The sequence below is a fragment of the Anarhichas minor genome, unplaced genomic scaffold, assembly GCF_050575085.1.
Source record: "Anarhichas minor isolate MPS153535 unplaced genomic scaffold, ASM5057508v1 ptg000025l, whole genome shotgun sequence".
Taxonomy (NCBI): Eukaryota; Metazoa; Chordata; class Actinopteri; order Perciformes; family Anarhichadidae; genus Anarhichas; species Anarhichas minor.
The window spans coordinates 1,739,874-1,760,176 of NW_027466471.1; the positions used below are offsets into that span (position 1 = coordinate 1,739,874).

General features: G+C 42.5%; 29 non-coding genes across 29 annotated transcripts; all 29 read right to left on the reverse strand.

The window, feature by feature from the left end:
• Positions 1 to 334: 334 nt before the first annotated feature.
• trnal-cag (transfer RNA leucine (anticodon CAG)) lies at positions 335 to 417 on the reverse strand. The gene has a single exon. It is a non-coding gene; the product is annotated as a tRNA-Leu (tRNA).
• A 508-nt stretch (positions 418 to 925) lies between these two features.
• Positions 926 to 997, reverse strand: trnaq-uug (transfer RNA glutamine (anticodon UUG)). The gene has a single exon. It is a non-coding gene; the product is annotated as a tRNA-Gln (tRNA).
• A 1,025-nt stretch (positions 998 to 2,022) lies between these two features.
• Positions 2,023 to 2,094, reverse strand: trnaq-uug (transfer RNA glutamine (anticodon UUG)). Its single transcript has one exon. It is a non-coding gene; the product is annotated as a tRNA-Gln (tRNA).
• A 434-nt stretch (positions 2,095 to 2,528) lies between these two features.
• trnal-cag (transfer RNA leucine (anticodon CAG)) lies at positions 2,529 to 2,611 on the reverse strand. Its single transcript has one exon. It is a non-coding gene; the product is annotated as a tRNA-Leu (tRNA).
• Positions 2,612 to 3,126: 515 nt separating this feature from the next.
• On the reverse strand, positions 3,127 to 3,198 carry trnaq-uug (transfer RNA glutamine (anticodon UUG)). The gene has a single exon. It is a non-coding gene; the product is annotated as a tRNA-Gln (tRNA).
• Positions 3,199 to 3,632: 434 nt separating this feature from the next.
• Positions 3,633 to 3,715, reverse strand: trnal-cag (transfer RNA leucine (anticodon CAG)). The gene has a single exon. It is a non-coding gene; the product is annotated as a tRNA-Leu (tRNA).
• A 515-nt stretch (positions 3,716 to 4,230) lies between these two features.
• On the reverse strand, positions 4,231 to 4,302 carry trnaq-uug (transfer RNA glutamine (anticodon UUG)). Its single transcript has one exon. It is a non-coding gene; the product is annotated as a tRNA-Gln (tRNA).
• Positions 4,303 to 5,327: 1,025 nt separating this feature from the next.
• trnaq-uug (transfer RNA glutamine (anticodon UUG)) lies at positions 5,328 to 5,399 on the reverse strand. Its single transcript has one exon. It is a non-coding gene; the product is annotated as a tRNA-Gln (tRNA).
• Positions 5,400 to 6,431: 1,032 nt separating this feature from the next.
• On the reverse strand, positions 6,432 to 6,503 carry trnaq-uug (transfer RNA glutamine (anticodon UUG)). Its single transcript has one exon. It is a non-coding gene; the product is annotated as a tRNA-Gln (tRNA).
• A 434-nt stretch (positions 6,504 to 6,937) lies between these two features.
• Positions 6,938 to 7,020, reverse strand: trnal-cag (transfer RNA leucine (anticodon CAG)). The gene has a single exon. It is a non-coding gene; the product is annotated as a tRNA-Leu (tRNA).
• Positions 7,021 to 7,535: 515 nt separating this feature from the next.
• On the reverse strand, positions 7,536 to 7,607 carry trnaq-uug (transfer RNA glutamine (anticodon UUG)). The gene has a single exon. It is a non-coding gene; the product is annotated as a tRNA-Gln (tRNA).
• A 434-nt stretch (positions 7,608 to 8,041) lies between these two features.
• On the reverse strand, positions 8,042 to 8,124 carry trnal-cag (transfer RNA leucine (anticodon CAG)). Its single transcript has one exon. It is a non-coding gene; the product is annotated as a tRNA-Leu (tRNA).
• A 515-nt stretch (positions 8,125 to 8,639) lies between these two features.
• On the reverse strand, positions 8,640 to 8,711 carry trnaq-uug (transfer RNA glutamine (anticodon UUG)). Its single transcript has one exon. It is a non-coding gene; the product is annotated as a tRNA-Gln (tRNA).
• Positions 8,712 to 9,145: 434 nt separating this feature from the next.
• Positions 9,146 to 9,228, reverse strand: trnal-cag (transfer RNA leucine (anticodon CAG)). Its single transcript has one exon. It is a non-coding gene; the product is annotated as a tRNA-Leu (tRNA).
• A 515-nt stretch (positions 9,229 to 9,743) lies between these two features.
• trnaq-uug (transfer RNA glutamine (anticodon UUG)) lies at positions 9,744 to 9,815 on the reverse strand. The gene has a single exon. It is a non-coding gene; the product is annotated as a tRNA-Gln (tRNA).
• Positions 9,816 to 10,847: 1,032 nt separating this feature from the next.
• Positions 10,848 to 10,919, reverse strand: trnaq-uug (transfer RNA glutamine (anticodon UUG)). Its single transcript has one exon. It is a non-coding gene; the product is annotated as a tRNA-Gln (tRNA).
• Positions 10,920 to 11,951: 1,032 nt separating this feature from the next.
• On the reverse strand, positions 11,952 to 12,023 carry trnaq-uug (transfer RNA glutamine (anticodon UUG)). The gene has a single exon. It is a non-coding gene; the product is annotated as a tRNA-Gln (tRNA).
• Positions 12,024 to 12,457: 434 nt separating this feature from the next.
• trnal-cag (transfer RNA leucine (anticodon CAG)) lies at positions 12,458 to 12,540 on the reverse strand. Its single transcript has one exon. It is a non-coding gene; the product is annotated as a tRNA-Leu (tRNA).
• Positions 12,541 to 13,055: 515 nt separating this feature from the next.
• Positions 13,056 to 13,127, reverse strand: trnaq-uug (transfer RNA glutamine (anticodon UUG)). The gene has a single exon. It is a non-coding gene; the product is annotated as a tRNA-Gln (tRNA).
• Positions 13,128 to 14,159: 1,032 nt separating this feature from the next.
• trnaq-uug (transfer RNA glutamine (anticodon UUG)) lies at positions 14,160 to 14,231 on the reverse strand. The gene has a single exon. It is a non-coding gene; the product is annotated as a tRNA-Gln (tRNA).
• Positions 14,232 to 14,665: 434 nt separating this feature from the next.
• trnal-cag (transfer RNA leucine (anticodon CAG)) lies at positions 14,666 to 14,748 on the reverse strand. The gene has a single exon. It is a non-coding gene; the product is annotated as a tRNA-Leu (tRNA).
• Positions 14,749 to 15,263: 515 nt separating this feature from the next.
• Positions 15,264 to 15,335, reverse strand: trnaq-uug (transfer RNA glutamine (anticodon UUG)). Its single transcript has one exon. It is a non-coding gene; the product is annotated as a tRNA-Gln (tRNA).
• Positions 15,336 to 15,769: 434 nt separating this feature from the next.
• On the reverse strand, positions 15,770 to 15,852 carry trnal-cag (transfer RNA leucine (anticodon CAG)). Its single transcript has one exon. It is a non-coding gene; the product is annotated as a tRNA-Leu (tRNA).
• Positions 15,853 to 16,367: 515 nt separating this feature from the next.
• On the reverse strand, positions 16,368 to 16,439 carry trnaq-uug (transfer RNA glutamine (anticodon UUG)). The gene has a single exon. It is a non-coding gene; the product is annotated as a tRNA-Gln (tRNA).
• Positions 16,440 to 17,471: 1,032 nt separating this feature from the next.
• Positions 17,472 to 17,543, reverse strand: trnaq-uug (transfer RNA glutamine (anticodon UUG)). The gene has a single exon. It is a non-coding gene; the product is annotated as a tRNA-Gln (tRNA).
• A 434-nt stretch (positions 17,544 to 17,977) lies between these two features.
• trnal-cag (transfer RNA leucine (anticodon CAG)) lies at positions 17,978 to 18,060 on the reverse strand. Its single transcript has one exon. It is a non-coding gene; the product is annotated as a tRNA-Leu (tRNA).
• A 515-nt stretch (positions 18,061 to 18,575) lies between these two features.
• On the reverse strand, positions 18,576 to 18,647 carry trnaq-uug (transfer RNA glutamine (anticodon UUG)). Its single transcript has one exon. It is a non-coding gene; the product is annotated as a tRNA-Gln (tRNA).
• Positions 18,648 to 19,679: 1,032 nt separating this feature from the next.
• trnaq-uug (transfer RNA glutamine (anticodon UUG)) lies at positions 19,680 to 19,751 on the reverse strand. Its single transcript has one exon. It is a non-coding gene; the product is annotated as a tRNA-Gln (tRNA).
• A 434-nt stretch (positions 19,752 to 20,185) lies between these two features.
• On the reverse strand, positions 20,186 to 20,268 carry trnal-cag (transfer RNA leucine (anticodon CAG)). The gene has a single exon. It is a non-coding gene; the product is annotated as a tRNA-Leu (tRNA).
• Positions 20,269 to 20,303: the final 35 nt, after the last annotated feature.

The window sequence follows — 20,303 nt, forward strand, 5'->3', positions numbered from 1 at the left end:
CGGTACCGATGACAAAGAAGCTAACAAGACACAGAAACCGTTTCAGGCTAACTTAAGGATTTTAGTAAGCTCAGCAGAGGATTTGGGAAGTGACAAGTAAAGAAATTGTTTTGAGAGACTTCATACAAACAATGAATCCAGCAACATATAGGCCAACTGTATACAAACACATGGTAAGATTACACTGGTTGATAATGTAGAGGCTTACAAATGCTGCTGTTGCAGTAGTCGTGCAGTATTTTGTCAAATGCCTGCTCCTTAACGTACAAAGCATTGCTAAGCTTTCTTTTACAATATCATGTTACAGTCAACAGAACAAGTGAAAAATAACTGCTGTCAGAAGTGGGATTCGAACCCACGCCTCCAGTGGAGACTGCGACCTGAACGCAGCGCCTTGGACCGCTCGGCCATCCTGACTGAAAAAAACCTAAATTTGCTTTGTTTTGCCATCTAATGAGCCTTTAAGTGCATTAATATGTTCCGCAAACACGACATCTTGAATCAGTATTCATTGCCGTTGACCCCACTAACACAGCCCCTTGTGTTTTTTTAACACACAAATGGTTGGACACAGCCCCCATCTGACAGCTGTGTGTGGATGGGCTTTCCAAAGCTGGTCGACCATCCAACAACAACCTCTGATGGAGTATACGGGTCCCTTGATGACGAACACTTTAGACTCTAACGGCAAGAACCTGAGTTGAAATCTCAGTCAAACTTCTTTTTTTATGGTGATTACAAGACACAATACAAAGTGTGCATCCATGATTTAAGTGTCAATGTCCCTGTCAATACTACTTCATTCTTAGATTACTCCGGTGAAGGTCAAGACAGTCCTCTCCGGTCTCACTTGTAGCTGGCCAGTCCAACTTTTGCTGAGATGTGGAAAGGTTGCGTTTTTTTACCTTTACTCTAGCTTAAAATCAGGTTCCACTGAGATTTGAACTCAGATCACTGGAGTCAAAGTCCAGAGTGCTAACCATTACACCATGGAACCACTATGCCGTAGAAAACGACGCAGTTTTGGTAGACAGTTTCATATTTGGCATCCGCTAGTATGTTATCTGTGCAGGGAATAGGTAATAGAAGGCATACAACGGTACCGATGACAAAGAAGCTAACAAGACACAGAAACCGTTTCAGGCTAACTTAAGGATTTTAGTAAGCTCAGCAGAGGATTTGGGAAGTGACAAGTAAAGAAATTGTTTTGTGAGACTTCATACAAACAATGAATCCAGCAACATATAGGCCAACTGTATACAAACACATGGTAAGATTACACTGGTTGATAATGTAGAGGCTTACAAATGCTGCTGTTGCAGTAGTCGTGCAGTATTTTGTCAAATGCCTGCTCCTTAACGTACAAAGCATTGCTAAGCTTTCTTTTACAATATCATGTTACAGTCAACAGAACAAGTGAAAAATAACTGCTGTCAGAAGTGGGATTCGAACCCACGCCTCCAGTGGAGACTGCAACCTGAACGCAGCGCCTTGGACCGCTCGGCCATCCTGACTGAAAAAAACCTAAATTTGCTTTGTTTTGCCATCTAATGAGCCTTTAAGTGCATTAATATGTTCCGCAAACACGACATCTTGAATCAGTATTCATTGCCGTTGACCCCACTAACACAGCCCCTTGTGTTTTTTTAACACACAAATGGTTGGACACAGCCCCCATCTGACAGCTGTGTGTGGATGGGCTTTCCAAAGCTGGTCGACCATCCAACAACAACCTCTGATGGAGTATACGGGTCCCTTGATGACGAACACTTTAGACTCTAACGGCAAGAACCTGAGTTGAAATCTCAGTCAAACTTCTTTTTTTATGGTGATTACAAGACACAATACAAAGTGTGCATCCATGATTTAAGTGTCAATGTCCCTGTCAATACTACTTCATTCTTAGATTACTCCGGTGAAGGTCAAGACAGTCCTCTCCGGTCTCACTTGTAGCTGGCCAGTCCAACTTTTGCTGAGATGTGGAAAGGTTGCATTTTTTGACCTTTACTCTAGCTTAAAATCAGGTTCCACTGAGATTTGAACTCAGATCACTGGAGTCAAAGTCCAGAGTGCTAACCATTACACCATGGAACCACTATGCCGTAGAAAACGACGCAGTTTTGGTAGACAGTTTCATATTTGGCATCCGCTAGTATGTTATCTGTGCAGGGAATAGGACATAGAAGGCATACAACGGAACCGATGACAAAGAAGCTAACAAGACACAGAAACCGTTTCAGGCTAACTTAAGGATTTTAGTAAGCTCAGCAGAGGATTTGGGAAGTGACAAGTAAAGAAATTGTTTTGAGAGACTTCATACAAACAATGAATCCAGCAACATATAGGCCAACTGTATACAAACACATGGTAAGATTACACTGGTTGATAATGTAGAGGCTTACAAATGCTGCTGTTGCAGTAGTCGTGCAGTATTTTGTCAAATGCCTGCTCCTTAACGTACAAAGCATTGCTAAGCTTTCTTTTACAATATCATGTTCCAGTCAACAGAACAAGTGAAAAATAACTGCTGTCAGAAGTGGGATTCGAACCCACGCCTCCAGTGGAGACTGCGACCTGAACGCAGCGCCTTGGACCGCTCGGCCATCCTGACTGAAAAAAACCTAAATTTGCTTTGTTTTGCCATCTAATGAGCCTTTAAGTGCATTAATATGTTCCGCAAACACGACATCTTGAATCAGTATTCATTGCCGTTGACCCCACTAACACAGCCCCTTGTGTTTTTTTAACACACAAATGGTTGGACACAGCCCCCATCTGACATCGGAAAGCTGTGTGTGGATGGGCTTTCCAAAGCTGGTCGACCATCCAACAACAACCTCTGATGGAGTATACGGGTCCCTTGATGACGAACACTTTAGACTCTAACGGCAAGAACCTGAGTTGAAATCTCAGTCAAACTTCTTTTTTTATGGTGATTACAAGACACAATACAAAGTGTGCATCCATGATTTAAGTGTCAATGTCCCTGTCAATACTACTTCATTCTTAGATTACTCCGGTGAAGGTCAAGACAGTCCTCTCCGGTCTCACTTGTAGCTGGCCAGTCCAACTTTTGCTGAGATGTGGAAAGGTTGCATTTTTTGACCTTTACTCTAGCTTAAAATCAGGTTCCACTGAGATTTGAACTCAGATCACTGGAGTCAAAGTCCAGAGTGCTAACCATTACACCATGGAACCACTATGCCGTAGAAAACGACGCAGTTTTGGTAGACAGTTTCATATTTGGCATCCGCTAGTATGTTATCTGTGCAGGGAATAGGACATAGAAGGCATACAACGGAACCGATGACAAAGAAGCTAACAAGACACAGAAACCGTTTCAGGCTAACTTAAGGATTTTAGTAAGCTCAGCAGAGGATTTGGGAAGTGACAAGTAAAGAAATTGTTTTGAGAGACTTCATACAAACAATGAATCCAGCAACATATAGGCCAACTGTATACAAACACATGGTAAGATTACACTGGTTGATAATGTAGAGGCTTACAAATGCTGCTGTTGCAGTAGTCGTGCAGTATTTTGTCAAATGCCTGCTCCTTAACGTACAAAGCATTGCTAAGCTTTCTTTTACAATATCATGTTACAGTCAACAGAACAAGTGAAAAATAACTGCTGTCAGAAGTGGGATTCGAACCCACGCCTCCAGTGGAGACTGCGACCTGAACGCAGCGCCTTGGACCGCTCGGCCATCCTGACTGAAAAAAACCTAAATTTGCTTTGTTTTGCCATCTAATGAGCCTTTAAGTGCATTAATATGTTCCGCAAACACGACATCTTGAATCAGTATTCATTGCCGTTGACCCCACTAACACAGCCCCTTGTGTTTTTTTAACACACAAATGGTTGGACACAGCCCCCATCTGACATCGGAAAGCTGTGTGTGGATGGGCTTTCCAAAGCTGGTCGACCATCCAACAACAACCTCTGATGGAGTATACGGGTCCCTTGATGACGAACACTTTAGACTCTAACGGCAAGAACCTGAGTTGAAATCTCAGTCAAACTTCTTTTTTTATGGTGATTACAAGACACAATACAAAGTGTGCATCCATGATTTAAGTGTCAATGTCCCTGTCAATACTACTTCATTCTTAGATTACTCCGGTGAAGGTCAAGACAGTCCTCTCCGGTCTCACTTGTAGCTGGCCAGTCCAACTTTTGCTGAGATGTGGAAAGGTTGCATTTTTTGACCTTTACTCTAGCTTAAAATCAGGTTCCACTGAGATTTGAACTCAGATCACTGGAGTCAAAGTCCAGAGTGCTAACCATTACACCATGGAACCACTATGCCGTAGAAAACGACGCAGTTTTGGTAGACAGTTTCATATTTGGCATCCGCTAGTATGTTATCTGTGCAGGGAATAGGACATAGAAGGCATACAACGGAACCGATGACAAAGAAGCTAACAAGACACAGAAACCGTTTCAGGCTAACTTAAGGATTTTAGTAAGCTCAGCAGAGGATTTGGGAAGTGACAAGTAAAGAAATTGTTTTGAGAGACTTCATACAAACAATGAATCCAGCAACATATAGGCCAACTGTATACAAACACATGGTAAGATTACACTGGTTGATAATGTAGAGGCTTACAAATGCTGCTGTTGCAGTAGTCGTGCAGTATTTTGTCAAATGCCTGCTCCTTAACGTACAAAGCATTGCTAAGCTTTCTTTTACAATATCATGTTACAGTCAACAGAACAAGTGAAAAATAACTGCTGTCAGAAGTGGGATTCGAACCCACGCCTCCAGTGGAGACTGCAACCTGAACGCAGCGCCTTGGACCGCTCGGCCATCCTGACTGAAAAAAACCTAAATTTGCTTTGTTTTGCCATCTAATGAGCCTTTAAGTGCATTAATATGTTCCGCAAACACGACATCTTGAATCAGTATTCATTGCCGTTGACCCCACTAACACAGCCCCTTGTGTTTTTTTAACACACAAATGGTTGGACACAGCCCCCATCTGACAGCTGTGTGTGGATGGGCTTTCCAAAGCTGGTCGACCATCCAACAACAACCTCTGATGGAGTATACGGGTCCCTTGATGACGAACACTTTAGACTCTAACGGCAAGAACCTGAGTTGAAATCTCAGTCAAACTTCTTTTTTTATGGTGATTACAAGACACAATACAAAGTGTGCATCCATGATTTAAGTGTCAATGTCCCTGTCAATACTACTTCATTCTTAGATTACTCCGGTGAAGGTCAAGACAGTCCTCTCCGGTCTCACTTGTAGCTGGCCAGTCCAACTTTTGCTGAGATGTGGAAAGGTTGCATTTTTTGACCTTTACTCTAGCTTAAAATCAGGTTCCACTGAGATTTGAACTCAGATCACTGGAGTCAAAGTCCAGAGTGCTAACCATTACACCATGGAACCACTATGCCGTAGAAAACGACGCAGTTTTGGTAGACAGTTTCATATTTGGCATCCGCTAGTATGTTATCTGTGCAGGGAATAGGACATAGAAGGCATACAACGGAACCGATGACAAAGAAGCTAACAAGACACAGAAACCGTTTCAGGCTAACTTAAGGATTTTAGTAAGCTCAGCAGAGGATTTGGGAAGTGACAAGTAAAGAAATTGTTTTGAGAGACTTCATACAAACAATGAATCCAGCAACATATAGGCCAACTGTATACAAACACATGGTAAGATTACACTGGTTGATAATGTAGAGGCTTACAAATGCTGCTGTTGCAGTAGTCGTGCAGTATTTTGTCAAATGCCTGCTCCTTAACGTACAAAGCATTGCTAAGCTTTCTTTTACAATATCATGTTCCAGTCAACAGAACAAGTGAAAAATAACTGCTGTCAGAAGTGGGATTCGAACCCACGCCTCCAGTGGAGACTGCGACCTGAACGCAGCGCCTTGGATCGCTCGGCCATCCTGACTGAAAAAAACCTAAATTTGCTTTGTTTTGCCATCTAATGAGCCTTTAAGTGCATTAATATGTTCCGCAAACACGACATCTTGAATCAGTATTCATTGCCGTTGACCCCACTAACACAGCCCCTTGTGTTTTTTTAACACACAAATGGTTGGACACAGCCCCCATCTGACATCGGAAAGCTGTGTGTGGATGGGCTTTCCAAAGCTGGTCGACCATCCAACAACAACCTCTGATGGAGTATACGGGTCCCTTGATGACGAACACTTTAGACTCTAACGGCAAGAACCTGAGTTGAAATCTCAGTCAAACTTCTTTTTTTATGGTGATTACAAGACACAATACAAAGTGTGCATCCATGATTTAAGTGTCAATGTCCCTGTCAATACTACTTCATTCTTAGATTACTCCGGTGAAGGTCAAGACAGTCCTCTCCGGTCTCACTTGTAGCTGGCCAGTCCAACTTTTGCTGAGATGTGGAAAGGTTGCATTTTTTGACCTTTACTCTAGCTTAAAATCAGGTTCCACTGAGATTTGAACTCAGATCACTGGAGTCAAAGTCCAGAGTGCTAACCATTACACCATGGAACCACTATGCCGTAGAAAACGACGCAGTTTTGGTAGACAGTTTCATATTTGGCATCCGCTAGTATGTTATCTGTGCAGGGAATAGGACATAGAAGGCATACAACGGAACCGATGACAAAGAAGCTAACAAGACACAGAAACCGTTTCAGGCTAACTTAAGGATTTTAGTAAGCTCAGCAGAGGATTTGGGAAGTGACAAGTAAAGAAATTGTTTTGAGAGACTTCATACAAACAATGAATCCAGCAACATATAGGCCAACTGTATACAAACACATGGTAAGATTACACTGGTTGATAATGTAGAGGCTTACAAATGCTGCTGTTGCAGTAGTCGTGCAGTATTTTGTCAAATGCCTGCTCCTTAACGTACAAAGCATTGCTAAGCTTTCTTTTACAATATCATGTTACAGTCAACAGAACAAGTGAAAAATAACTGCTGTCAGAAGTGGGATTCGAACCCACGCCTCCAGTGGAGACTGCGACCTGAACGCAGCGCCTTGGACCGCTCGGCCATCCTGACTGAAAAAAACCTAAATTTGCTTTGTTTTGCCATCTAATGAGCCTTTAAGTGCATTAATATGTTCCGCAAACACGACATCTTGAATCAGTATTCATTGCCGTTGACCCCACTAACACAGCCCCTTGTGTTTTTTTAACACACAAATGGTTGGACACAGCCCCCATCTGACATCGGAAAGCTGTGTGTGGATGGGCTTTCCAAAGCTGGTCGACCATCCAACAACAACCTCTGATGGAGTATACGGGTCCCTTGATGACGAACACTTTAGACTCTAACGGCAAGAACCTGAGTTGAAATCTCAGTCAAACTTCTTTTTTTATGGTGATTACAAGACACAATACAAAGTGTGCATCCATGATTTAAGTGTCAATGTCCCTGTCAATACTACTTCATTCTTAGATTACTCCGGTGAAGGTCAAGACAGTCCTCTCCGGTCTCACTTGTAGCTGGCCAGTCCAACTTTTGCTGAGATGTGGAAAGGTTGCATTTTTTGACCTTTACTCTAGCTTAAAATCAGGTTCCACTGAGATTTGAACTCAGATCACTGGAGTCAAAGTCCAGAGTGCTAACCATTACACCATGGAACCACTATGCCGTAGAAAACGACGCAGTTTTGGTAGACAGTTTCATATTTGGCATCCGCTAGTATGTTATCTGTGCAGGGAATAGGACATAGAAGGCATACAACGGAACCGATGACAAAGAAGCTAACAAGACACAGAAACCGTTTCAGGCTAACTTAAGGATTTTAGTAAGCTCAGCAGAGGATTTGGGAAGTGACAAGTAAAGAAATTGTTTTGAGAGACTTCATACAAACAATGAATCCAGCAACATATAGGCCAACTGTATACAAACACATGGTAAGATTACACTGGTTGATAATGTAGAGGCTTACAAATGCTGCTGTTGCAGTAGTCGTGCAGTATTTTGTCAAATGCCTGCTCCTTAACGTACAAAGCATTGCTAAGCTTTCTTTTACAATATCATGTTACAGTCAACAGAACAAGTGAAAAATAACTGCTGTCAGAAGTGGGATTCGAACCCACGCCTCCAGTGGAGACTGCGACCTGAACGCAGCGCCTTGGACCGCTCGGCCATCCTGACTGAAAAAAACCTAAATTTGCTTTGTTTTGCCATCTAATGAGCCTTTAAGTGCATTAATATGTTCCGCAAACACGACATCTTGAATCAGTATTCATTGCCGTTGACCCCACTAACACAGCCCCTTGTGTTTTTTTAACACACAAATGGTTGGACACAGCCCCCATCTGACATCGGAAAGCTGTGTGTGGATGGGCTTTCCAAAGCTGGTCGACCATCCAACAACAACCTCTGATGGAGTATACGGGTCCCTTGATGACGAACACTTTAGACTCTAACGGCAAGAACCTGAGTTGAAATCTCAGTCAAACTTCTTTTTTTATGGTGATTACAAGACACAATACAAAGTGTGCATCCATGATTTAAGTGTCAATGTCCCTGTCAATACTACTTCATTCTTAGATTACTCCGGTGAAGGTCAAGACAGTCCTCTCCGGTCTCACTTGTAGCTGGCCAGTCCAACTTTTGCTGAGATGTGGAAAGGTTGCATTTTTTGACCTTTACTCTAGCTTAAAATCAGGTTCCACTGAGATTTGAACTCAGATCACTGGAGTCAAAGTCCAGAGTGCTAACCATTACACCATGGAACCACTATGCCGTACAAAACGACGCAGTTTTGGTAGACAGTTTCATATTTGGCATCCGCTAGTATGTTATCTGTGCAGGGAATAGGACATAGAAGGCATACAACGGAACCGATGACAAAGAAGCTAACAAGACACAGAAACCGTTTCAGGCTAACTTAAGGATTTTAGTAAGCTCAGCAGAGGATTTGGGAAGTGACAAGTAAAGAAATTGTTTTGAGAGACTTCATACAAACAATGAATCCAGCAACATATAGGCCAACTGTATACAAACACATGGTAAGATTACACTGGTTGATAATGTAGAGGCTTACAAATGCTGCTGTTGCAGTAGTCGTGCAGTATTTTGTCAAATGCCTGCTCCTTAACGTACAAAGCATTGCTAAGCTTTCTTTTACAATATCATGTTACAGTCAACAGAACAAGTGAAAAATAACTGCTGTCAGAAGTGGGATTCGAACCCACGCCTCCAGTGGAGACTGCGACCTGAACGCAGCGCCTTGGACCGCTCGGCCATCCTGACTGAAAAAAACCTAAATTTGCTTTGTTTTGCCATCTAATGAGCCTTTAAGTGCATTAATATGTTCCGCAAACACGACATCTTGAATCAGTATTCATTGCCGTTGACCCCACTAACACAGCCCCTTGTGTTTTTTTAACACACAAATGGTTGGACACAGCCCCCATCTGACATCGGAAAGCTGTGTGTGGATGGGCTTTCCAAAGCTGGTCGACCATCCAACAACAACCTCTGATGGAGTATACGGGTCCCTTGATGACGAACACTTTAGACTCTAACGGCAAGAACCTGAGTTGAAATCTCAGTCAAACTTCTTTTTTTATGGTGATTACAAGACACAATACAAAGTGTGCATCCATGATTTAAGTGTCAATGTCCCTGTCAATACTACTTCATTCTTAGATTACTCCGGTGAAGGTCAAGACAGTCCTCTCCGGTCTCACTTGTAGCTGGCCAGTCCAACTTTTGCTGAGATGTGGAAAGGTTGCATTTTTTGACCTTTACTCTAGCTTAAAATCAGGTTCCACTGAGATTTGAACTCAGATCACTGGAGTCAAAGTCCAGAGTGCTAACCATTACACCATGGAACCACTATGCCGTAGAAAACGACGCAGTTTTGGTAGACAGTTTCATATTTGGCATCCGCTAGTATGTTATCTGTGCAGGGAATAGGACATAGAAGGCATACAACGGAACCGATGACAAAGAAGCTAACAAGACACAGAAACCGTTTCAGGCTAACTTAAGGATTTTAGTAAGCTCAGCAGAGGATTTGGGAAGTGACAAGTAAAGAAATTGTTTTGAGAGACTTCATACAAACAATGAATCCAGCAACATATAGGCCAACTGTATACAAACACATGGTAAGATTACACTGGTTGATAATGTAGAGGCTTACAAATGCTGCTGTTGCAGTAGTCGTGCAGTATTTTGTCAAATGCCTGCTCCTTAACGTACAAAGCATTGCTAAGCTTTCTTTTACAATATCATGTTACAGTCAACAGAACAAGTGAAAAACAACTGCTGTCAGAAGTGGGATTCGAACCCACGCCTCCAGTGGAGACTGCAACCTGAACGCAGCGCCTTGGACCGCTCGGCCATCCTGACTGAAAAAAACCTAAATTTGCTTTGTTTTGCCATCTAATGAGCCTTTAAGTGCATTAATATGTTCCGCAAACACGACATCTTGAATCAGTATTCATTGCCGTTGACCCCACTAACACAGCCCCTTGTGTTTTTTTAACACACAAATGGTTGGACACAGCCCCCATCTGACATCGGAAAGCTGTGTGTGGATGGGCTTTCCAAAGCTGGTCGACCATCCAACAACAACCTCTGATGGAGTATACGGGTCCCTTGATGACGAACACTTTAGACTCTAACGGCAAGAACCTGAGTTGAAATCTCAGTCAAACTTCTTTTTTTATGGTGATTACAAGACACAATACAAAGTGTGCATCCATGATTTAAGTGTCAATGTCCCTGTCAATACTACTTCATTCTTAGATTACTCCGGTGAAGGTCAAGACAGTCCTCTCCGGTCTCACTTGTAGCTGGCCAGTCCAACTTTTGCTGAGATGTGGAAAGGTTGCATTTTTTGACCTTTACTCTAGCTTAAAATCAGGTTCCACTGAGATTTGAACTCAGATCACTGGAGTCAAAGTCCAGAGTGCTAACCATTACACCATGGAACCACTATGCCGTAGAAAACGACGCAGTTTTGGTAGACAGTTTCATATTTGGCATCCGCTAGTATGTTATCTGTGCAGGGAATAGGACATAGAAGGCATACAACGGAACCGATGACAAAGAAGCTAACAAGACACAGAAACCGTTTCAGGCTAACTTAAGGATTTTAGTAAGCTCAGCAGAGGATTTGGGAAGTGACAAGTAAAGAAATTGTTTTGAGAGACTTCATACAAACAATGAATCCAGCAACATATAGGCCAACTGTATACAAACAAATGGTAAGATTACACTGGTTGATAATGTAGAGGCTTACAAATGCTGCTGTTGCAGTAGTCGTGCAGTATTTTGTCAAATGCCTGCTCCTTAACGTACAAAGCATTGCTAAGCTTTCTTTTACAATATCATGTTACAGTCAACAGAACAAGTGAAAAATAACTGCTGTCAGAAGTAGGATTCGAACCCATGCCTCCAGTGGAGACTGCGACCTGAACGCAGCGCCTTGGACCGCTCGGCCATCCTGACTGAAAAAAACCTAAATTTGCTTTGTTTTGCCATCTAATGAGTCTTTAAGTGCATTAATATGTTCCGCAAACACGACATCTTGAATCAGTATTCATTGCCGTTGACCCCACTAACACAGCCCCTTGTGTTTTTTTAACACACAAATGGTTGGACACAGCCCCCATCTGACATCGGAAAGCTGTGTGTGGATGGGCTTTCCAAAGCTGGTCGACCATCCAACAACAACCTCTGATGGAGTATACGGGTCCCTTGATGACGAACACTTTAGACTCTAACGGCAAGAACCTGAGTTGAAATCTCAGTCAAACTTCTTTTTTTATGGTGATTACAAGACACAATACAAAGTGTGCATCCATGATTTAAGTGTCAATGTCCCTGTCAATACTACTTCATTCTTAGATTACTCCGGTGAAGGTCAAGACAGTCCTCTCCGGTCTCACTTGTAGCTGGCCAGTCCAACTTTTGCTGAGATGTGGAAAGGTTGCATTTTTTGACCTTTACTCTAGCTTAAAATCAGGTTCCACTGAGATTTGAACTCAGATCACTGGAGTCAAAGTCCAGAGTGCTAACCATTACACCATGGAACCACTATGCCGTAGAAAACGACGCAGTTTTGGTAGACAGTTTCATATTTGGCATCCGCTAGTATGTTATCTGTGCAGGGAATAGGACATAGAAGGCATACAACGGAACCGATGACAAAGAAGCTAACAAGACACAGAAACCGTTTCAGGCTAACTTAAGGATTTTAGTAAGCTCAGCAGAGGATTTGGGAAGTGACAAGTAAAGAAATTGTTTTGAGAGACTTCATACAAACAATGAATCCAGCAACATATAGGCCAACTGTATACAAACACATGGTAAGATTACACTGGTTGATAATGTAGAGGCTTACAAATGCTGCTGTTGCAGTAGTCGTGCAGTATTTTGTCAAATGCCTGCTCCTTAACGTACAAAGCATTGCTAAGCTTTCTTTTACAATATCATGTTACAGTCAACAGAACAAGTGAAAAATAACTGCTGTCAGAAGTGGGATTCGAACCCACGCCTCCAGTGGAGACTGCGACCTGAACGCAGCGCCTTGGACCGCTCGGCCATCCTGACTGAAAAAAACCTAAATTTGCTTTGTTTTGCCATCTAATGAGCCTTTAAGTGCATTAATATGTTCCGCAAACACGACATCTTGAATCAGTATTCATTGCCGTTGACCCCACTAACACAGCCCCTTGTGTTTTTTTAACACACAAATGGTTGGACACAGCCCCCATCTGACATCGGAAAGCTGTGTGTGGATGGGCTTTCCAAAGCTGGTCGACCATCCAACAACAACCTCTGATGGAGTATACGGGTCCCTTGATGACGAACACTTTAGACTCTAACGGCAAGAACCTGAGTTGAAATCTCAGTCAAACTTCTTTTTTTATGGTGATTACAAGACACAATACAAAGTGTGCATCCATGATTTAAGTGTCAATGTCCCTGTCAATACTACTTCATTCTTAGATTACTCCGGTGAAGGTCAAGACAGTCCTCTCCGGTCTCACTTGTAGCTGGCCAGTCCAACTTTTGCTGAGATGTGGAAAGGTTGCATTTTTTGACCTTTACTCTAGCTTAAAATCAGGTTCCACTGAGATTTGAACTCAGATCACTGGAGTCAAAGTCCAGAGTGCTAACCATTACACCATGGAACCACTATGCCGTAGAAAACGACGCAGTTTTGGTAGACAGTTTCATATTTGGCATCCGCTAGTATGTTATCTGTGCAGGGAATAGGACATAGAAGGCATACAACGGAACCGATGACAAAGAAGCTAACAAGACACAGAAACCGTTTCAGGCTAACTTAAGGATTTTAGTAAGCTCAGCAGAGGATTTGGGAAGTGACAAGTAAAGAAATTGTTTTGAGAGACTTCATACAAACAATGAATCCAGCAACATATAGGCCAACTGTATACAAACACATGGTAAGATTACACTGGTTGATAATGTAGAGGCTTACAAATGCTGCTGTTGCAGTAGTCGTGCAGTATTTTGTCAAATGCCTGCTCCTTAACGTACAAAGCATTGCTAAGCTTTCTTTTACAATATCATGTTACAGTCAACAGAACAAGTGAAAAACAACTGCTGTCAGAAGTGGGATTCGAACCCACGCCTCCAGTGGAGACTGCAACCTGAACGCAGCGCCTTGGACCGCTCGGCCATCCTGACTGAAAAAAACCTAAATTTGCTTTGTTTTGCCATCTAATGAGCCTTTAAGTGCATTAATATGTTCCGCAAACACGACATCTTGAATCAGTATTCATTGCCGTTGACCCCACTAACACAGCCCCTTGTGTTTTTTTAACACACAAATGGTTGGACACAGCCCCCATCTGACATCGGAAAGCTGTGTGTGGATGGGCTTTCCAAAGCTGGTCGACCATCCAACAACAACCTCTGATGGAGTATACGGGTCCCTTGATGACGAACACTTTAGACTCTAACGGCAAGAACCTGAGTTGAAATCTCAGTCAAACTTCTTTTTTTATGGTGATTACAAGACACAATACAAAGTGTGCATCCATGATTTAAGTGTCAATGTCCCTGTCAATACTACTTCATTCTTAGATTACTCCGGTGAAGGTCAAGACAGTCCTCTCCGGTCTCACTTGTAGCTGGCCAGTCCAACTTTTGCTGAGATGTGGAAAGGTTGCATTTTTTGACCTTTACTCTAGCTTAAAATCAGGTTCCACTGAGATTTGAACTCAGATCACTGGAGTCAAAGTCCAGAGTGCTAACCATTACACCATGGAACCACTATGCCGTAGAAAACGACGCAGTTTTGGTAGACAGTTTCATATTTGGCATCCGCTAGTATGTTATCTGTGCAGGGAATAGGACATAGAAGGCATACAACGGAACCGATGACAAAGAAGCTAACAAGACACAGAAACCGTTTCAGGCTAACTTAAGGATTTTAGTAAGCTCAGCAGATGATTTGGGAAGTGACAAGTAAAGAAATTGTTTTGAGAGACTTCATACAAACAATGAATCCAGCAACATATAGGCCAACTGTATACAAACAAATGGTAAGATTACACTGGTTGATAATGTAGAGGCTTACAAATGCTGCTGTTGCAGTAGTCGTGCAGTATTTTGTCAAATGCCTGCTCCTTAACGTACAAAGCATTGCTAAGCTTTCTTTTACAATATCATGTTACAGTCAACAGAACAAGTGAAAAATAACTGCTGTCAGAAGTGGGATTCGAACCCACGCCTCCAGTGGAGACTGCGACCTGAACGCAGCGCCTTGGACCGCTCGGCCATCCTGACTGAAAAAAACCTAAATTTGCTTTGTTTTGCCATCTAATGAGTCTTTAAGTGCATTAATATGTTCCGCAAACACGACATCTTGAATCAGTATTCATTGCCGTTGACCCCACTAACACAGCCCCTTGTGTTTTTTTAACACACAAATGGTTGGACACAGCCCCCATCTGACATCGGAAAGCTGTGTGTGGATGGGCTTTCCAAAGCTGGTCGACCATCCAACAACAACCTCTGATGGAGTATACGGGTCCCTTGATGACGAACACTTTAGACTCTAACGGCAAGAACCTGAGTTGAAATCTCAGTCAAACTTCTTTTTTTATGGTGATTACAAGACACAATACAAAGTGTGCATCCATGATTTAAGTGTCAATGTCCCTGTCAATACTACTTCATTCTTAGATTACTCCGGTGAAGGTCAAGACAGTCCTCTCCGGTCTCACTTGTAGCTGGCCAGTCCAACTTTTGCTGAGATGTGGAAAGGTTGCATTTTTTGACCTTTACTCTAGCTTAAAATCAGGTTCCACTGAGATTTGAACTCAGATCACTGGAGTCAAAGTCCAGAGTGCTAACCATTACACCATGGAACCACTATGCCGTAGAAAACGACGCAGTTTTGGTAGACAGTTTCATATTTGGCATCCGCTAGTATGTTATCTGTGCAGGGAATAGGACATAGAAGGCATACAACGGAACCGATGACAAAGAAGCTAACAAGACACAGAAACCGTTTCAGGCTAACTTAAGGATTTTAGTAAGCTCAGCAGATGATTTGGGAAGTGACAAGTAAAGAAATTGTTTTGAGAGACTTCATACAAACAATGAATCCAGCAACATATAGGCCAACTGTATACAAACAAATGGTAAGATTACACTGGTTGATAATGTAGAGGCTTACAAATGCTGCTGTTGCAGTAGTCGTGCAGTATTTTGTCAAATGCCTGCTCCTTAACGTACAAAGCATTGCTAAGCTTTCTTTTACAATATCATGTTACAGTCAACAGAACAAGTGAAAAATAACTGCTGTCAGAAGTGGGATTCGAACCCACGCCTCCAGTGGAGACTGCGACCTGAACGCAGCGCCTTGGACCGCTCGGCCATCCTGACTGAAAAAAACCTAAATTTGCTTTGTTTTGCCATCTAATGAGCCTTTAAGTGCATTAATATGTTCCGCAAACACGACATCTTGAATCAGTATTCATTGCCGTTGACCCCACTAACACAGCCCCTTGTGTTTTTTTAACACACAAATGGTTGGACACAGCCCCCATCTGACATCGGAAAGCTGTGTGTGGATGGGCTTTCCAAAGCTGGTCGACCATCCAACAACAACCTCTGATGGAGTATACGGGTCCCTTGATGACGAACACTTTAGACTCTAACGGCAAGAACCTGAGTTGAAATCTCAGTCAAACTTCTTTTTTTATGGTGATTACAAGACACAATACAAAGTGTGCATCCATGATTTAAGTGTCAATGTCCCTGTCAATACTACTTCATTCTTAGATTACTCCGGTGAAGGTCAAGACAGTCCTCTCCGGTCTCACTTGTAGCTGGCCAGTCCAACTTTTGCTGAGATGTGGAAAGGTTGCATTTTTTGACCTTTACTCTAGCTTAAAATCAGGTTCCACTGAGATTTGAACTCAGATCACTGGAGTCAAAGTCCAGAGTGCTAACCATTACACCATGGAACCACTATGCCGTAGAAAACGACGCAGTTTTGGTAGACAGTTTCATATTTGGCATCCGCTAGTATGTTATCTGTGCAGGGAATAGGACATAGAAGGCATACAACGGAACCGATGACAAAGAAGCTAACAAGACACAGAAACCGTTTCAGGCTAACTTAAGGATTTTAGTAAGCTCAGCAGAGGATTTGGGAAGTGACAAGTAAAGAAATTGTTTTGAGAGACTTCATACAAACAATGAATCCAGCAACATATAGGCCAACTGTATACAAACACATGGTAAGATTACACTGGTTGATAATGTAGAGGCTTACAAATGCTGCTGTTGCAGTAGTCGTGCAGTATTTTGTCAAATGCCTGCTCCTTAACGTACAAAGCATTGCTAAGCTTTCTTTTACAATATCATGTTACAGTCAACAGAACAAGTGAAAAACAACTGCTGTCAGAAGTGGGATTCGAACCCACGCCTCCAGTGGAGACTGCAACCTGAACGCAGCGCCTTGGACCGCTCGGCCATCCTGACTGAAAAAAACCTAAATTTGCTTTGTTTTGCCATCTAATGAGCCTTTAAGTGCATTAATATGTTCCGCAAACACGACATCTTGAATCAGTATTCATTGCCGTTGACCCCACTAACACAGCCCCTTGTGTTTTTTTAACACACAAATGGTTGGACACAGCCCCCATCTGACATCGGAAAGCTGTGTGTGGATGGGCTTTCCAAAGCTGGTCGACCATCCAACAACAACCTCTGATGGAGTATACGGGTCCCTTGATGACGAACACTTTAGACTCTAACGGCAAGAACCTGAGTTGAAATCTCAGTCAAACTTCTTTTTTTATGGTGATTACAAGACACAATACAAAGTGTGCATCCATGATTTAAGTGTCAATGTCCCTGTCAATACTACTTCATTCTTAGATTACTCCGGTGAAGGTCAAGACAGTCCTCTCCGGTCTCACTTGTAGCTGGCCAGTCCAACTTTTGCTGAGATGTGGAAAGGTTGCATTTTTTGACCTTTACTCTAGCTTAAAATCAGGTTCCACTGAGATTTGAACTCAGATCACTGGAGTCAAAGTCCAGAGTGCTAACCATTACACCATGGAACCACTATGCCGTAGAAAACGACGCAGTTTTGGTAGACAGTTTCATATTTGGCATCCGCTAGTATGTTATCTGTGCAGGGAATAGGACATAGAAGGCATACAACGGAACCGATGACAAAGAAGCTAACAAGACACAGAAACCGTTTCAGGCTAACTTAAGGATTTTAGTAAGCTCAGCAGATGATTTGGGAAGTGACAAGTAAAGAAATTGTTTTGAGAGACTTCATACAAACAATGAATCCAGCAACATATAGGCCAACTGTATACAAACAAATGGTAAGATTACACTGGTTGATAATGTAGAGGCTTACAAATGCTGCTGTTGCAGTAGTCGTGCAGTATTTTGTCAAATGCCTGCTCCTTAACGTACAAAGCATTGCTAAGCTTTCTTTTACAATATCATGTTACAGTCAACAGAACAAGTGAAAAATAACTGCTGTCAGAAGTGGGATTCGAACCCACGCCTCCAGTGGAGACTGCGACCTGAACGCAGCGCCTTGGACCGCTCGGCCATCCTGACTGAAAAAAACCTAAATTTGCTTTGTTTTGCCATCTAATGAGTCTTTAAGTGCATTAATATGTTCCGCAAACACGACATCTTGAATCAGTATTCATTGCCGTTGACCCCACTAACACAGCCCCTTGTGTTTTTTTAACACACAAATGGTTGGACACAGCCCCCATCTGACATCGGAAAGCTGTGTGTGGATGGGCTTTCCAAAGCTGGTCGACCATCCAACAACAACCTCTGATGGAGTATACGGGTCCCTTGATGACGAACACTTTAGACTCTAACGGCAAGAACCTGAGTTGAAATCTCAGTCAAACTTCTTTTTTTATGGTGATTACAAGACACAATACAAAGTGTGCATCCATGATTTAAGTGTCAATGTCCCTGTCAATACTACTTCATTCTTAGATTACTCCGGTGAAGGTCAAGACAGTCCTCTCCGGTCTCACTTGTAGCTGGCCAGTCCAACTTTTGCTGAGATGTGGAAAGGTTGCATTTTTTGACCTTTACTCTAGCTTAAAATCAGGTTCCACTGAGATTTGAACTCAGATCACTGGAGTCAAAGTCCAGAGTGCTAACCATTACACCATGGAACCACTATGCCGTAGAAAACGACGCAGTTTTGGTAGACAGTTTCATATTTGGCATCCGCTAGTATGTTATCTGTGCAGGGAATAGGACATAGAAGGCATACAACGGAACCGATGACAAAGAAGCTAACAAGACACAGAAACCGTTTCAGGCTAACTTAAGGATTTTAGTAAGCTCAGCAGAGGATTTGGGAAGTGACAAGTAAAGAAATTGTTTTGAGAGACTTCATACAAACAATGAATCCAGCAACATATAGGCCAACTGTATACAAACACATGGTAAGATTACACTGGTTGATAATGTAGAGGCTTACAAATGCTGCTGTTGCAGTAGTCGTGCAGTATTTTGTCAAATGCCTGCTCCTTAACGTACAAAGCATTGCTAAGCTTTCTTTTACAATATCATGTTACAGTCAACAGAACAAGTGAAAAACAACTGCTGTCAGAAGTGGGATTCGAACCCACGCCTCCAGTGGAGACTGCAACCTGAACGCAGCGCCTTGGACCGCTCGGCCATCCTGACTGAAAAAAACCTAAATTTGCTTTGTTTTGCCATCTAATGAGCCTTTAAGTGCATTAATATGTTCCGCAAACACGACATCTTGAATCAGTATTCATTGCCGTTGACCCCACTAACACAGCCCCTTGTGTTTTTTTAACACACAAATGGTTGGACACAGCCCCCATCTGACATCGGAAAGCTGTGTGTGGATGGGCTTTCCAAAGCTGGTCGACCATCCAACAACAACCTCTGATGGAGTATACGGGTCCCTTGATGACGAACACTTTAGACTCTAACGGCAAGAACCTGAGTTGAAATCTCAGTCAAACTTCTTTTTTTATGGTGATTACAAGACACAATACAAAGTGTGCATCCATGATTTAAGTGTCAATGTCCCTGTCAATACTACTTCATTCTTAGATTACTCCGGTGAAGGTCAAGACAGTCCTCTCCGGTCTCACTTGTAGCTGGCCAGTCCAACTTTTGGTGAGATGTGGAAAGGTTGCATTTTTTGACCTTTACTCTAGCTTAAAATCAGGTTCCACTGAGATTTGAACTCAGATCACTGGAGTCAAAGTCCAGAGTGCTAACCATTACACCATGGAACCACTATGCCGTAGAAAACGACGCAGTTTTGGTAGACAGTTTCATATTTGGCATCCGCTAGTATGTTATCTGTGCAGGGAATAGGACATAGAAGGCATACAACGGAACCGATGACAAAGAAGCTAACAAGACACAGAAACCGTTTCAGGCTAACTTAAGGATTTTAGTAAGCTCAGCAGAGGATTTGGGAAGTGACAAGTAAAGAAATTGTTTTGAGAGACTTCATACAAACAATGAATCCAGCAACATATAGGCCAACTGTATACAAACACATGGTAAGATTACACTGGTTGATAATGTAGAGGCTTACAAATGCTGCTGTTGCAGTAGTCGTGCAGTATTTTGTCAAATGCCTGCTCCTTAACGTACAAAGCATTGCTAAGCTTTCTTTTACAATATCATGTTACAGTCAACAGAACAAGTGAAAAATAACTGCTGTCAGAAGTGGGATTCGAACCCACGCCTCCAGTGGAGACTGCGACCTGAACGCAGCGCCTTGGACCGCTCGGCCATCCTGACTGAAAAAAACCTAAATTTGCTTTGTTTTGCCATCT